Raw genomic sequence first — 15,048 nt, 5'->3', positions numbered from 1 at the left:
GTCACAACAACCTTCACTACCATGAAAATAACAACCACTGAGTGCTCCTCATTACAGGTAAGGGTGCAACACTACCTGCTGGTCTAGCGTGCACAGCCAAAAAGCCAAAGGACTCCTGTCTCTGGAAGAGGTTGCACAACCTCGCCTGTTTGGGCATATTCTATGATTCTAAAAGTGGACTCCTGTCTTGAACCTCCACAATTGGTGCATGCAAACACCTGAAGAGGAGCATGCAGCAATATGTTCAGTCCAAACATGCCATGAGATCTATTCCTGGCTTGAATACAGAGGGAGGGCTGTAATCCCAGCCCACTCTGAAGCATTCCCCACCAGGCAAGGTTTTCTTTCCCTTGCAAGTCTCCTTTTCCATTTTGATGTGATTTAAAAAAAGACAAACCAAACCAAACCATAATCTCAACTGTTGCCAACATTTTTCATCTGTTTGAAAACTACAATGAGCAAATATTTTAGGAGCAGCTGCTGTGAGGACTGTAAGGAAAACAAAAAAAATCAAAACTGTAAAAAAAAGGTTAAAAACTGGGGTTTTTTTCAGGGTTGCAGGAAAAAAAAACCCACTTCTTCATTCAAAGCTCGTGGTGCTTTGGCTTTTACTTTAAGGAAGGGAGAGAAAGACAAGGTGGAGAAAAAAACCTGCACATTCCAGAGGGTGTGAAACAGGCTGGTGGGAGCATTTGCCTTGTGCGGAACTCTTTTAGTCTCAACTTTACCTAATAGCTCTGCTCCTTTTCAGCTTGGGGGTAGAGGAAACAATTTGTACCAATGACTGCTTGGAGAAAGGCCACAGCAATTTGTATATGCTAATCAGGCTGGAGCTGCCAATCAGCTCCTCTCTGCTGTAGTATCTCCTCTTTGCAAATGCAGGCTACATTCAGAGACAGGAGCCAACATGGATGTGTTTGGTCAGAGGCATGACAAAAGCATCCTCCTTACCATTATGTAACCCTTTGCTACTAGCAGTGATTCGTGGATGTCAGATGGAATATAGAAATAGATAAAACTGATCTCCAGGACATTCCTGAGCTGTCTGCAGGTCAACGGGGTTTTTTGGGGCGAGGTGGGGAGGGGGAAGGAAGAAAGGGAGAGTATGACCCAGCTTTTCCCTCTGCCTGCTATACTACTGAGAAAATCAGATGCGTGCCTGTCTCTGCAAGCTGTAAAACAGTGCTTGTAATGTGGCAAGGGTATGCATGGCCAGAATTAATAGCAAGGCAGAGCAGCTCAGATCTTCCAGCTCAGCCCAATCCTGGCTAATTTTGTATTTCAGCTGAGTCATGGTAAATAGACCAAATTTTTGACAAGGCTAAGTGCCAGAAGCTCCCACTGATGCTAACAGGCTCAGCAGATGCTTGGCACATTGGAAATCTGGCCCCTGGAGGTGTGATGCTGGGCAGAAAGGGAAAGTGACTGCATCCTTCTGAGCTGTTGATGGCACCAGATTATAATTCAGCAGGGCACTGCTTTGCTAAAGGGCGCTACAGATCGGCTGGGCAGGGATGGAGTTCTTCCTCATGGTGGGACAAGTTTGCCATGGCCTTGTGGGAACTCCCATGGTGAATACCCATGAGGAAGGAAAAGGGCCTGTGTGTTTGGCACATGCAGCAGCACTGAGTCAGGATCCAGGTTTGAGGTGACCTGAGCAGCATAGACCCTGTGGGGACAGAGAAAAGAAGGTCCTTGCGGCTGTGAGCATGGTGCAGAGCCCTGGGAACACACACCCAGCTGTCTTGGTGCTCCCAAAGCTGTGACATTTCTGCATTTGCTTCTTTCCTTTCCTTCTTGGAAGAGAAGAATACTGCCAAGGGTAAAGAGAGGAGGCTTGTAGAGAGATCAGAAGGATCTACCTGAGATAACCACACCTGAGGCTTGAGGAGCTTTTTAGAGCCATCGGGAAGGCTCTGGGAAGGCTTTTACTCATGAGCTGAAGGCTGGTTTAATTCTTTCTGTGCTGTGGAAAGAAGCTATGGCGGCTCCAGGGCTCTGCAGTGGACCAGCCCTTGGAAAAGGTAACTTGATGATCACCCAGCCACTGCCTCCCTACACCAGAGACACGCAGGTGGCAGTGATGTGCACGAGACCATCGCAGCAGGACTGGTTTGGGAAAGCTGCCAGCAAAGCCTTTCCCTGGAGCAGTGTAACTCCAGCAGAAATGTAAAGGGAAACAAGAGCAGCATGGGAAGCATGGCCAAAAAACCTGGGGAGACCTCTCATCTGTCCTGCACATGGCACTTGCTTTGGCATGTGTCACCACCCAGCATGTGGGCTCTGCAAGCAGCAAAGTTTAATTTGCTCACCTGAACAAGCTGTTGATTTTCTTCTGAGCTGAAGGAACAAGGAGACATGTGTTTTCCAAACCACTCAAGCAAGCTCTCAGCTGCTCATCTGTGTCTTAGTTATGCAGACAGGAGGGGGATGGTATGTGCAGGTACCTACAACATGGATGCCACCCTGCAAACATAGCCCAGGTTTAACATGCCACAGCCTTGCCCTTCTCCATACCTACGAAGCCAGAGGATGCTTTCCCAGAGGCATCACCTTTCTTCCCATCTCACATTAATCACCAGGCACCCAGGGAGATCTCCAGTGACAAACACTTCTGCCACTTCAGACATCTCCTGGTGCTTTGTGGTGCTGCCCATGGGGCTCTGCCCTGTCAGAGCATCTCTGCTGATACAGGCTGGCTCCCCAGTGGGGAATGCAGCCATTGGCACCACGAATGTCTCTGACAAGTCACTTCCTGGGACTATCTAGATGCCTTGCAGTGTGTTGTGTTGCAAGGAGGAAATGGGAAAGGAGTGAGGGAAGAAGATTTTTTCTCCTCTCTAAAATGTGAGTCACATGAGCCTGTATGACCCAGCTTAGCTCTCCTGGCCTGTCTTTACTTGTCAGCTGGATTTTGCTTCTGACAGTGCAAAGTTGGCCTCCAAGGGTTTGGATCTGCTAAGAAACACAACAAAGACAACAACACAGCAACCCACGTCTCAGACAGCTAATGCTGTCTTCTGGGAGGAAGACAAAAATAGAGGAGGGAACCTTCTTTTGCTTGTCTAGAAAGGTTTGTTTATAGCTCTGCCATGGCTGTGCAAGGACAGGGTCATGTCTGCAGCCCAGCTAAAGAAGCTGGTAATAAGTTCTGTCAAGTCTTGGGACTAACCACATCACCTTCGCCAAACTGTTAAGTCTGTATCCAAACCCCATGAAGTTCAGCAAGGGCAAGAGTGGGGTCCTATGCCTGGGCAGGTGAGGGGTGAGCTGCTGGAAAGCAGCTCCATGGAGAAGAACCTGGCAGTGATGGTGAACAAGTTTCCCATGAGCCAGCAATGTGCCCCTGTGGCCAAGAAGGCATTAAGAAGAGTGTGGCCAGCAGGTTGAGAGAGGTTCTCCTGCCCTACTCTGCTCTAGTGAGGCCACATCTGAAGGCCCGGGTCCAGTTCTGGGCTGTCCAGTTTGAGGGAGACAAGGAACTACTGGGCAGAGTCCAGCAGCTGCTATGGGGATGCTGGGGGGCCTGAAGCAGCTCTGTGAGGAGCAAAGGCTGAGAGCCCTGGGGCTAATTTTTAGCTTGGAGAAGAGCAGCCCCAGAGGGGATCTGATCAGTGCTCAGTAAGAGCTTAAAGGGCACAGGGTAAGAGGATGGGGCCAGATTCTTGTCAGTGATGCCCAGTGGCAGGACAAGTGGCAATGGGCACAAACTGGAACCCAGGAGGTTCCAACTGAACGTAAGGAAAGACTTCTTTGCTGTGAAGTTAACAGAATCATGGAGCAGGCTGTCCAGAGAGGTTGTGGAGTCTCCTCTGGAGATACTGTGAAAACTAGCTTGTGCCTCTGGACAGGCTGCAAGCAGGGTCCTGGAGGGAGTAGTCCATCACACTTCCATGGAGAATCCATGCCATTTGAAGATAAACCCTGAGAAGAAAGGAGAAGAGTCACCATCCACAGGGGCTTGCTTCCTTTGACCTGAGTGTTCTTCACCTCAGATATCTACATGTGAATTTCCTTCAGCACAAGCAGCCATACCCAGCATGGTCCAACGTGGCTCTTTCTGCCACAGGACCTTGTTTCTATCTCCCAACTAAGAATCTGCATTTCCATCACAGTTCCTGGTGTCTGTGTGCTGTTCTCCCACAACACACAGTGAGCGATTTGCTCCAGCCCTCAAGGGGCCCACCCGGATGTGCTCTGATCCAGTTTGGTTGGGATGGAGCTAAGAAAAAGAAACCCTCTGGAGCAATTATGTCGAGGCACAGATTCCTGGATGCGCCTCTCCCACGCCTTGCCAATCACATCCTGGCAGCTCCAGTTCCTACAAATCCTTACACTCCCTAACCATAAAAATAGGCAAGGAGATTAACTCTGGTAACAAGCAGTCATCAAGAGAGGGTTCAGCTCTAAACATGGAGCCATGGAAAAGATGCTGCCTTATTCTAGTGGACCTCCAGCCACAGCTCCATAAAGAATGAGAGATTCCTCTGTTGCAGCTGCCCACATGTCAGGCTCAGGCAGCCCAGACCATGTCAGCTGTGTTAGAACACTTGTGTTCAGGGAACCAAACACCATCATGGCTGTGCTCTCACCTCTGCTGGGTTTTGGGTTTATCCAGATGACACCAAACTGAGTATGTTGGGGTTCTCTGGTTTGCCTCCATGACTCCCATGGACTCAAATGATGGCAGGGGAGGTTTAGCTTGGATATTAGGAAAAAATGCTTACTGAAAGAGTGGTCAGGCATTGGAACAGGCTGCCCAGGGAGGTGGTAGAGTCACCAGCCCTAGAAGTGTTCCAGAGATGTGTGGATGCTTCATCTCTGGAGGTGTTCAAGGTCAGGCTGGATCGGGTCTTCAGTAACCTATCTCTGGGGAGATTCCAAGGCTGCTCTTTCTTAGTCTCCAGCAGCACCTTAGTGCCCTTGTCCTGTTTAAGAGCCTCTCTTGAACCTCAGCCTTTGGTCCAGTTCTCAAGCTTTGTTTCATCCTGAACTGATCTTGGGAGTAGCTATTAGAAAATAATAGAAGTTGAAAGCTGAAGCTGCAGAAAAGATTTGCCCTTGGACTTCTGCAGCCACGGGAGGCAGAACTTAGCAGAAGTCCCATGAGAAACTTGTCATCACAGGAAAGATAGTCCCAGTCCATCTGTGCAGTCATCAAACTCCTTGGTGCTTAACTTCACCACTGCACATTGAGCTGCCAGCAGTCCCAGGGGAGCAGCACGCTCCAGAAAATCAAGACAAAGGGTCACAGGAAGGTCTTAGTGGCTTTTGAAGCCCCAAGCTCTGTGCAGTATGATGAATTTTTAATATCCAGTGCTCAGCAGCCTCTGGACTGCCCCAGTCCACGTTCAATGCATGGGTCTGGCAGAGCAACAGCAAGTGTCTTTCCAGCTGAATTGCCTTCACATGCCTCCAAGCCAAGGTGGTGAGCAAGCTCTCCTTGAGTTCAGCTCTTCTCTGTTTGAAACTAAGTTCTGCTGAGTGCAGCTAAGAAGCCGCAAGGGCTTTGATGAAGTTCATGGATGGAAAGAAAGAAAGGAGCTGGTGAACTTATTGTACAGTGCCTGTTTTGTTGTAATCACAGAATGGAAAGGGTTGGAAGGGACCTCTGGAGATCATCCAATTCAAGCCCCTTGCTAAAGCAGGGTCACCCAGAAGAAGGTTGCTCAGGATTACAATGTCCAAGTGGGTCTGGGGCTCTGAGCAACCTGCTCTAGCTGCAGATGTCTCTGCTAACTGCAGGGGAGTTGGACTAGATGAGCTCTAAAAGTCCCCTGCAGCCCAAACCATTCACGATTCTCTGATCACATCATCACATCCTGAAGAAGCTGAGAAATGCCAAAACCAGTGGAATGAATGCTGACAGCCACCAGAGCCTGAGCTCTGCTTGTTCATACTAATGAGGACATGGCACTGAAGTCCAACATTTAGGACAGGGGCTGAGCTTCAGTGGATTCCCTCTAGTCTATAGGGAGAGGTGGCTTTGAAGGGGGCCATTCATCCTATCTTGAAGCAGGCAGGTAAGATACAAGGAAGAGTAGGCTACAAAGATGAGGGGATTCAAGCATCTCTGAGAAGGAAAGGCTGAGGGACCTCAGGCTGTTAGCCTGGAGAAGAGCAGCCCCAGAGGGGATCTGATCAGTGCTCAGCAAGAGCTAAAGGGAGCAGGAGGCAAGAGGATCTGGCCAGACCCTGGTGCTCAGAAACAAGACAAGGGGCAGTGGGCACAAACTGGAACCCAGGACATTCCATGTGAACATGAGGAGAAATTTCTTTGTTGTGAGGCACTGGATCCCTTGGAGCAGGCTACCCAAAGAGTTTGGGGAGTCTTTTTCTCTGACCACACCTGGCCATTGTGATCCTGGGCAAGCTGCTGTGGGTGATCCTGCTTCAGCAGGTTGGAATAGATGATCCCCAGAGGTGCCTTCCAAAACCCACCATGCCGTGTGATTCTGTGGTTCTGTGCTGGGCAGTGGGAAGAGCAAGGAGGCCATGTCAGCTTCTTGTGCAGTGGGAATTGGGTATGCTTCAGAATGCCTCTTCTGGTGCTATTTCTGTCACTAACTTAGCTCTGCCTCCTGAAACCAGAACTGGAGTTTTGGATGACCCAGTGGGAAGGGAATATAACAGGCTGTCCTGGAGTCTGGAGAAAGCATAGCCAAACCCATAGGTTTGTAGAGGAAATTCCTGTATACAGGAAAGTACAGGAAATCCTGGAGCAAAGACAATACAGCTCAAGAGGGGAGCACATAAGGAAGAGAAATGAGCAGCCACTTTCTCTCTAGGCAGAAGGTTTATGCTCTTTTTTTTTTCACTTGCAATCCCATGAAACCAACATAATATTTCCAGGTCACTGAAGGGAATCTGGGAGGAAGACAAGAAAATCCTGGAAAGCACAGGAACTCTTCTGCCACTTTTCTGCTTGGCCTTTGCTCCAGCTAGTCCAATGTATTTTGTGAACACCCATGCTGGTAGATGTGATGGGAGCTTCAAACTGAGCGGGAAGCAGTACAAATTGGACTGACACACTTTGTGTACATGGAGGACTTCTGACACCAGTGAAACCTCTGGCAGGGGAGGGGGGGAAGGCAGTCAGAGATGCCACTGCTGATGCAGCTGAGCTGAGATGTCATTTTGTTGTCTGGCAGAGAGGACAAGGTTGTGCCAGGTGCTGGAGGCTGTCTTTGGAGCAGGGAAGCCAAGTGATCCCAGTTGTCAGAAGACAAGCAGCAATCCTAGCTCCAGATCCCCTCTCCCTCCTCCCATCCCTGCTCTCCCTTCTGATGGGCTATGAATTACCACTGCAGCCTGGGACAGCCTGGCCTCAGATGAACGCCAGGGGAAGACTCTTACATAAACTTCATCCATAATGGATGAACATCATCAACATTCAACGGAGCCTCCGGAGCCTTTCCGGTGCCTCGCCCATAAGTTTCTCCAAGAGGCTGGAAAGCCTCAATTTAGTGCTGCTGAGTGACTGGAGAGAAACCCAGAGCTCAGGCTGTCCTGTGCCCAGGGAGCCTCCATCCTCAAGAGGTCTTTTCATGTAATCAAGCCCTTTGCAAACATGAAAATTATGTTCTGGCCTGAGCATGCCAAAGTCCAGCTCTGGGCTAGTTCAGCCCTGGAGAGGATGGCTGTGAGCTTGCAGCTGGGAAGGATGGTGCAGATAAACCTCACCAGTGGCAGGAGCTACTGGGACTTGTTTCTGTATGCCCAGCTGCAACCTGGTCACACAGAGGCAGTTTCAGCCCTAACAGAATCATAGAACAATTTTTGTTGGAAGAGATTGGAAGAGACCTTTAAGATATAGGGGTTGGACTCGATGACCTTTAAAGGTCCTTCCCAACCCAAAACTTCCCAGCACAAAGCTGCACACTGGTAGGAGGCAGCTGGGAAGAGAGGTGGGTAGGTGTTTTCCCCTTCATGAAGCGAACAAATCTCCTCTTCCACAGCAATTATTTGCCTCAGATGCCTAAAAATATAAATGCTCTGGGATTTGGAAAACTTTGATTTTTAAAAACAAAGTGAACTACTGTAGCTCTTCTGGCAGGAAGCAAGGCAGAGCTTGCATGGATCTTGCCACTGTTCAATCCCAAGGCCTCATTTCAGTTTGATTTTAGTTAGCTGTGGATTGGTTTAGGCTTTTCCATCACTTTACAGGTCTCAAATCTGCACTTTCACTATCTTCACCTTTGCCACAACCTTCACTAATTAATCTCATCATGCTCAGGCCATCTCGACTTTTCAAACCACCAAAAATGCCCCAGTGGAAGCAGCTGTGGGGCTTGTTTAAGCTCCAAGCTAAAGTGCCTCCAGCCCAGGAGGGTCTACAACTTCTTCATGATGAGAGTAGAGGCTGCTTCTTGCAGGCAGTGATGGGGAGGCAGGCTGGATGTTCTCCTGCCAGGTGCTAAGACACCTGGGCACACCCTGTGGTCACAGATCCCTTTTTTGTTATTCTTTAAGGGTTTCTTTTGCCAGGTTCCAAAGGAAACTGGTTCAGTCTGTGCCTCCTGCTCTCCTCCTGCCCCTTCTCTGCTTTTTTATCTTTTTGCAAGCTATTGACCAGTTTCAATGGAGATTAGTGAAAATATCCTGTTTGGGAGCCAAGGGATGGTCTTTTGGCGATGAGACCCCTTCCAGGCAACACAGTTCACAGGAGACAGGCATCAGGAAGGGCAGGTTTACATTTACCTCCTTGAAAGCCTGTCTCTGCCATTCACGGAGTCACAGAATGGTTTGGGTTGGAAGTGACCTTTAAAGGTCATCTAATCAAGCTCCCCTGCAGGCAGCAGGGACGTCTGCAACTAGAGCAGGTTGCTCAGAGCCCCAGACACTCTGACCTGGAGTGGTTCCAGGGATGGGGCATCTACCACCTCTCTGGACCTGGGTCTAACCACTCTCAGTGTTAAAAAATCTTTCTATCTAGTCTGAATCTCCCTCTTTCAGTTTCAAACCATCATCCCTTGTCCTGTCCCCAGCTTTTTTATCAGCCTCTGGAAGGCCAACAGAAGGTCTCCCTGGAGCCACCCTGCATCCATGGGTACCACACATCCCTGTGTCACCAAGGAGGGAGTGGTGGTTACAGATTTGGTTTTCACTGTTGTTTGTAATGGGATTGGAGGTCCCAAAGCTTCGGACGTGTGAGTCATTCCCAGCACCTAGCCCACACATGTAATTTTCTAAGCCATTCCTTGGGAATCTTCCCGGCTGTTTGGCTTTCAGCTACCCATCCAACACTGCCAGGCATGTGCTTTGCAACCCGTGGGAGGAAATGCTTTCTCAGACCTGCCAGGGTTTGCCCTCAGCTCCTTCAAGAAACCAGGAAAAGAGATAAAGCAGGGCCAGAGGATTTGACCTGGCACTAAACCCATCACCTACAGAACAGAGAAAAGCAAGGATGGAAGGAAAATGCTTAGGTCCTTTTCTCTTCCCTCTGCCTAGGCTCCCAGTAATGGAACCCAGTGCCAATGAATTATACAAATGCTTATGCAATTAGAAGGAGCTACAGGCACTCCTTCAGCAGCCAAAAATAGCTCTGTGCACCAGCAAAGGGCCTGCCTGCCTTCAGATCCTTTTAGGGGGAGGAAACACACAGAGTTGGGAGCAGGAGAAGCTTCAGCCAGAGCACAGCATTGATGGCTGCTATCGCTGGAGAGCAATGCCACCAGTCAGGAAAACACAGCTGGCCCCACCCATTCCCTTCGCTGACAATCCTCAGCCCTTCTGGGGACATAGGAGGGACATCTCTGGGTGTGCAGGTACCCAGCAGGGATCTGCATCCTGAGGGAAGTCTTGTAATGGTGCCAATTAGGATGTGCATGGCTCCAGGAACTCTAGGATGGGTATCTCTCCATATCTGCATAAGGGATTGTCAAGGGTTAGGGCTGGGCTGGCTACAGGACAAATGCCAGAGGCTCTTCATGAAGGCCTCTGCTTCCCCAAGGGAAGACAAAGGGAATAAGGGAGGGAGCCTGATGGGATGGGAAATAAACTAAATCAACTGGTATGGAAATGAGGACAATCAAATGAAATAGAGACAAAGATATAGAAACCAACGCCCAACCCCTGATGGCACTGATGTCAGCGTGGTCATCACTGATGGCAGGCACAGGTTGGAAGGGATGGAATTAGGTCTGGCCCACCCTTTCTTGACATAAGCACAGTCTAGACAAGGTGGCCACATGCCTTGTCCAGCTGACTCTTAGGAATTCACCACTTCTCCAGGTGTATTACTCCAATGGTTGATTGTGAAGCCATCACTCTGAGGTGAGTGTGGCTGTCCATTCTCCTCTGAGCAGCACTGCCTGGCTCTTGACACACTCAGGAGAGGTCTGACTGCCACCGTTTCCTCCTGAAAGCTTCTTGGCCATGGTGACTCCCAAGTCCTAGTGCATATTTCTCAAGATTTCCCTTGCATCTGTGACACTTGAAACTCAAGAACTGGAGGAAGCAAGGTGGAGCTCAGCAAAGGACTATTTGTGGATTCTCTTCACCCAGCCATCCCCATCTGACCCTTGAAGACCATTCGATGAAGGCTTCTAAGCCATGGCACAACTGGCACCCTGCAGTGTAGCAAAGCCTGAGGAGCAAAACATTCCTTAGCTGAATAAGGAGGAGGCACAAGGAGAGCTGTTCTGTGAGAAGGGGGCATTGGGAGCTGAAAAACCTTTTTTCCCCTTTTCCCCTTTCCTGGGTGACCAGCTGTGACCTACACCTCTCTTTAGTGCTCGGTGATGGCCACTTTGTGGCCACGTTTTTCAGACACAAGCCAAATCCATCCCCAAAGTCCATTTCCATGTGCTAAAGATGGGCCCAGCAGCAGGATTAACCAAACCGTCCTATGCAGATTTGGGCTTCAACAACTTTACGGTGTCACCACTGGAATTTTGACTCAGTGGCTGCAGCATTCTGAGGGCAGGGAGATGGTGCAAGATGATTTCTGGCTGGCAACAGCTCACTCTAAGCTGGCACACCTGACAAGCACTGTCATGAGGCAGGAGTTGGTGACCTTCTGCCACAGCCTATGGAACTACCGAGCAGACTTCCTGAACAGGGCAAGCAAAGGAAGGCTCAAAGTAACTGCACACTGCACCATGATTCAGCATCCTGCTCCCTGTCAGACAGCCACATAGCTGTAGAATCAGCTAGGCTGGAAAAGACCTCTAGGATCAGAGTCCAACCATTAACCCAGCACTGCCAGGTCACCCCTAAACCATGTCATTCAGCACCACATCTACAGGGTTTTGAAATTCCTCCATCACTGCCCTGGACAACCTCTTCCAGCTTGACAACACTGTTGGGGAAGAAACTGTTCCTAGTAGTCCACCTTAAACCTTTCCTAGGCTACCTGAGGCCATTTCCTCTTGTCCTATCACTTGCTTCCTGGGAGGAGAGACTGATTCCCACCTGTCTCCACCCTCTTTCCAGGGAGTTGTAGAAAGCTATGAGGTCTCTCTTCAGCCTCCTTTTCTCCAGGATGAACAACCCCAGGTCCCTCAGCTGCTCCTCACCAGCCTTGTTCTCTAGACCCTTCTTCACCTTCATCACCCTTCTCTGAACACACTCCAGTCCCTCAACTTCTTGGAGCAAGGGGCCCAAAATTGAACCCAATATCTGAGGTTTGGCCTTGCCAGTGCCCACTACTGAGGGACAATCACTTCCCTGCTTCTCCTGGTCACACTATTACTGATCCAAGTCAAGATGTTGGTCACTTTCTTGGCCCTCTGGGCACTCTCTGGCTCATCTTCAGTGGCTGCTGACCATTCCCACTGGGCAGTCTCCAGCCACTCTGTCCTGAGCCTGGAGCATTCATGGGCTTGTTGTGACCCAAGTGCAAGGATCCAGCACTTGGCCTTGTTGATTCTCTTCCCATTGCACTCAGCCTATCAATTCAGCCTGGCCAGATCCCTCTGCAGAGCTCCTCTACCTTCAAGCAGATCAACACTCCCACCCAACCTGTCATTTCTTGGTGCTGGATGTTGGTTTCCAACAGCTGCAAGGGAGGTGATGCATCTCTCATGCGTGATCCAAAAACCTGTGCTCCTCCAGTGCTACAGTGTCACTTCTCTCCCCAAAACACTGTTGTTCAGTACCTGGGACACTGAGCAGCACACTGCTGCTCAGTCAAATTATCTGGGGAGCAGCAAGTGAGGTTTGAATGACGGCCCTGAAATTCTCCTCTAAGCAGCCACACTTCAAAGCAGGAGGGGATTGGGAAAGGAACCACTGCCTGTCACCAGACCTGGGGCAGATGACTCTACCAGCTTCCTTCTCAAGCTGCTGGCACAAGAGACAGTCCAGCTTGGTGGCAGGTTTTGCCATGAGCATGTGCTGATCTCATGAGCAGAGATCATCCAATTCCAACACCCCTGCCATGGCCAGGGACACCTCACACTAGATCAGGTTGCCCAGAACCCTATCCAGCCTGGCCTTAAACACCTCCCGGGATGAGGCCTCCACCACCTCCCTGGACAACCTGTTCCAGGGTCTCATCACCCTCATGGTGAAGAACTTTCTCCTAACATCCAATCTGATTCTACCCACTTCTACTTTTGCTCCATTCCCCCTATCATTACCCAACCTTCTAGAAAGTCCCTCTGCAGCTTTCCTGTAGGTCCTCTTAAGATTACTGGAAGGCCACAAGGTCTCCTTGAAACCTTGTCTTCTTCAGACTGAACAGCCCCAACTCTCTCTGTCTGTCTCCATAGCAGAGCAGCTCCAGCCCCCTGATCATCCTCATGGCCTTTCTCTGGACACCTTCCAGTACATCCATATCATTCCTGTAATAGGAGCTCCAGAACTTTTTACCATTAATATACCTATAGACATTTTGCTGCTCTACTTCATCTCCCTGGCCAGGCTCACTTCTCCCTGAGCTGCAGCTCTTCTAATCAGGTCTCTTGCTGCTCAGGCAACTTCCTTACACACCCCCATTCTAACTGTCCTTTCTTCCACTCCTTGTAGACTTTCTTCTTGTGTGATTCTGTGGTTCTGTACGGCCTTGGTCGTAACAATGATTCACAGGATGCAACCATTAGAGTTGATAAAGAAGAGCAAAGAGTTCTGGGGTGCTAAAGCCAGTGTCAAGATGAGTTGAGTCACCTGCCAGAACTGGCTCCCTCTCTGCACTGACTAACAGGGAAGCCTGGGTGACAGCTAAAATACTCTTATTTAGGTATTTACTCTATTGCTTATTTTCAGAGGGAAGTTTGATGCTTACTCTGGGAGCACCAGCAGGATTAGCTGAAATTTTTACAGTGATCTTCAAAAAGGGATTTGGAGACAGTCTCCATGCTGGCCAGGGCATGATACAAGCCTGAAGGAGAAGTGAAGCAGAAGCACCATCTGGGCTTGGCAGAGATGCTTCTGAAATCTATGTTCTTGGCAAATCCCAGCAGCACTGAGGCCGTCCAGAATAAAGTGGCAATGGACCAATATACCAACTTAGCTGCACTTGGCCCAGGGTGTGGAGAGGGGTGGAAGTGGGCCAGAAATGCTCAGGAGTCCATGGAAGTCACCAGAGATCTTAAATCCTTCCTGGCAGCAAAGCTGCTGCCAGAGAGGGAGGGGCATGGCTGCAAGTCCCAGCAATGCCACAGCGGAAAGAAAGTGTTGAGGTGGCACACAGCTCTGGAGCAAGTTTGTAAAGCAAGGCTGGCTGGTGGTAAGACAGGTGGGCAGCAAGCAGGTTCTCCTTCTGGTGGTTCATCACAAGTTAAGAAATATCCCACAGACGCATCTGCATGCCCAGAGCACAGGCTGAAAACCACAGCAAGGCTCACAGACAGCAGCTGGCCCTGGACCACTGAATCATAAAATCATTTTGGTTGGCAGAGACCTTTAACATCAAGTCCAACCATCAACCCAGCCCTCCTGGGTCACCACTGAACCCATGTTCCTCAGCACCACATCTCCATGGCTTTTAAATCCCTCCAGGAATGGAAACTCCACTGCTGCCCTGGGCAGCCTGGACAACCCTTTTGGGGGAGGAATTGTTCCTCATGTCCAACCTAAACCCTCCCTGGTGTAACTTGAGGCCATTTCCTCTTATCATATTGCTTGTTCTTGGAAGAAGAGACTGACCTCAACCTGTCTCTAACCTCCTTTCAGGCAGTTGTAGAGAGCCAGAAGGCCTCCCCTCAGTCTCCTTTTCTCCAGGCTGAATACCCCCAGTTCCCCCCTCACAAGACCTGTGCTCCAGACTCTTCCCCATTTTACAGTGCAGCCCAAGGGTGGTCACTTGGCGGAACATTTCCCATCACAGTTTCTCTGGGAATAAAGCAGAAGCTGCAAACTCTGCACCTGGGAGTGCGTTTACCCTTTGGCAGAGGTAGGAGTTGCACACAGCAGCATCAAGCCAGCCTGCCATGGAATTTATGTCAAAGTTTTGCTCCTGGAAAATACATGGTGGTAGATGGTGTTCTCCCTTGACAAGCCAGGTGTCAAAACATGGCAGCATAATGTTACTGAAAGCCTCAGCTGCTATAAAAGGGAAGCAAAGTGATGATTCTTCCTTCGTTAGGCATCAAAATCTGACGGCACATCACTGTGCCTGAAAGGTTCACGAATGCTCAAAATAAAACAGGGCTAAAAGCTCCTCAGGATAGCAGCTGGGGAGTTTCATGGGAAAGGCTGACCAGGTTTTGGTCTCTTCTGTGTGCATGCCCACAGCCAGGAGGCTGTGCAGGACTGCCATGAACTCTGTCCATCTCTGTCAGGAGCTGATCTACCTCAGACAAGTCAAGATGAGGCTGCTCAGGATCAGGGTTTCTTTCCCCTCTGATGGCTCCATGCAAAGTATTTCAGGTAGATCTTGGTTAGCAGGAGCTGGTTTGGATCAAATCCCACCCTGCTGCTATTACCCTGAGCAGGGAACATGAAAGTGCCTGAACTACACTACAGAATTATCAAATCCTTTAGGTTGGAAAAGGCCTTTAAGATCATCCAGTCCAACCATTAACCTAGCACTGCAGGTCACCACTAAACCGTGGCCCTCAGCCCAATGTCCACCCCCACCTCACTCCAACCTCCTTTCAGGGA

This window comes from Pogoniulus pusillus, chromosome 11 (genome assembly GCF_015220805.1).
Source record: "Pogoniulus pusillus isolate bPogPus1 chromosome 11, bPogPus1.pri, whole genome shotgun sequence".
NCBI lineage: Eukaryota > Metazoa > Chordata > Aves > Piciformes > Lybiidae > Pogoniulus > Pogoniulus pusillus.
The sequence above is the reverse complement of the archived record's forward strand: the minus strand, read 5'-3'. Positions refer to the sequence as shown.